Genomic DNA, 2,269 nt, shown 5'->3' with positions numbered 1-2,269 from the left:
CCGCGAGGCAGGCCGGCCCTGCCCCGCCCGCCCCCGGGGCTGCGGGCCCGGCGCCGACTGGCGGCGCTCCGAGGGACTGCGCTGGCTGGTGGCCCTCTGGGGCACTTGGCCATGCGTGGAGGCCAACGAGAAGCTGGTGTCCAGCTGCCAGTCGGTCCAGTCGCGCTACGTGTGACGCCACCTTCACGCTCTCACAGAGTGAAGAGCGCCTGGCAGCCCGCCCATCCGCGCTGGAGACGGGGCGGTCGGCAGCCACCACCACAAACCACCTCCAGAAACCACCTGGGGCTTCCCGCCCTGCTGCGGGGTGAGCCTCCAAACCAAGGCAACACCAACACCTCCCCAGACCCAGCACTGGTGTTAAGGTGCCCCACGTCGGTTGATCCGCGGAGCAGCCAGACCTCCAGCGCTCAGTCCCATGCCCCCAGCGCGCTCCTGCCTTCACCTTGTGCCGCTTCCTCCGCCACCGCCTAAACTTCTGCCTTTTAAACCCGGCCTATGATGTAAAAGCAGAGGTGAGGAGCGAGGCTTAAATAATGGTAACTTCTGTGCTCTGCTGGAATTAATTCATCATTGACACAAGGCACAATGCATCTGAAGTCTTGCGCTGGTATGTTAAAAGTCTTTAATACTTAAGATTGCCTAATAAATCAAAATGCCAAATATGAAGGACATAGCTGAATGTGTGAGAACAAAAAATTAGACAAGCTAAGAGAATATTTGTAAAGGGTTGGTGGTTTTTTTTTTTCACTTTATCTAAAACATTTAGCTTTCAAAGCTTGAGTTAAGCAGAGACATGAATGACTTCACTGCGTATTTCTTAAATATGTAAGTAAATGAATACGATTAAAACAATAATTAGGTCACTGCTACTGAAATACTGTAAAATAAAGTACCTATATTAGTAGGTTTAATATACTACTATCTACTCAAGTTTTCTGTGTAGAAATGTAAAGTACACTCAAACACCTTGTGCTGGAAGGGCTTTCAGGAAAACAGAGTTCCCAGCTGTGAGTTACAGGACAGATCTTAGCACAACTGGAAAGAATATGTATCACATCTGCAGCAGTGAGCAAAGTCAACATCTTTGATGAGAAAAAATAGAATTTTCATGGTAAAAAAAATAATATCATCTTTTCAAAGCCAGCTAATGATTTTACTATTTAGAATACCTTCAGGAGCGAAGTTGGTAGTTGTAAGTAAAGTAACAGTTCAAAAAAGGCTCAAAAGGGCAGCGATGGGACGACAGTGTCAGGATCACAGCACAGAAAGCGCTGCTGTTGTGAAGAATTCAAGCTGGAGTACAAAACTTTTAAGTGGGCACTCATAGGGTGGGTCTCTGAAGGCCATTTTTGAACACAGATTTACAATGAAATTGAAAACTGGATTTTTTGCAAATTATCACAGGTGAGATATATTTACAGAGAAGAGCCAGCAACCTCCCCCTGTCCACACACACACACCCCCCCACCCAGAGTGCCAGGTAAAGAAAACTGGCATTCTTCCTGCAGCATTCCGTCTGAACAGGTGCACTCGGCTGGCATGAGAAGGCATTAAGAAATCAGATTAATTCATTTGTGCTGAAGTTAACCACAACTGAAAAAACAAGCATTGCCTAAAATATGGATCTCTGTATTATAAGCTGCAATTTTTCACACTGTCTGTGTCCTACAGTTTATTTATATATCAGATGTTTAACTGAACATCCTTTGAACTGACTGGCACAAACAGTCACATAAAGGTACTGAAGGTAAAGTATTCCATTCAATCTTAAACTAAAAGCTATCCTGCATTTTACAGGCTGTATCTTTTCCTTTCACACCATCTCAGTTCCTCAGGACTAATAAAAATAGTACGTCAGTTCTGCGCACAGTAATTTATCTGCTTTCTAAAATTCAGGAATATGTTGTCACACTCATCTGATTATTAAACAACAGTTCACTTGCCCAAACAGCAAGTAAGATCTAATTATTTTCCACCTGCTATTTATTTTCACGTAGTGGAAAAAAAAGTCCCCAGGAAGGCTAGTGTTATCTATATGAGCAGTCTGTACAATATTGTAAGGCGCGTACCTTACACGTAGGATAGTGGCAAAAGCCTGCTAGAGTGCATTACCTACAGCCCACACAGAAATGAGCAGCCAATTTCAGGATAAGATTCTTATTTGAGCAGCGACAGCTTGGGAAACCCCACCTTGGAAAGCAAACTCCTCTCACCCCCTCTCTCTGTATCTATCTCCCTCTCTTTCCTAGTCTTTTTTTTTTTTAAA

The 2,269-nt window shown here is 44.6% G+C and overlaps 1 protein-coding gene across 6 annotated transcripts in view; it reads right to left on the bottom strand.

The window, feature by feature from the left end:
* Window positions 1-2,269, bottom strand: part of FOXP2 (forkhead box P2) — a 368,419-nt gene that overhangs the window by 202,166 nt on the left and 163,984 nt on the right. The gene's annotated exons all lie outside the window — the stretch shown is intronic.

Source organism: Calidris pugnax, unplaced genomic scaffold, assembly GCF_001431845.1.
Source record: "Calidris pugnax isolate Ruff unplaced genomic scaffold, ASM143184v1 scaffold44, whole genome shotgun sequence".
Lineage (NCBI taxonomy): Eukaryota > Metazoa > Chordata > Aves > Charadriiformes > Scolopacidae > Calidris > Calidris pugnax.
The sequence above is the reverse complement of the archived record's forward strand: the minus strand, read 5'-3'. Positions and strand labels throughout refer to the sequence as shown.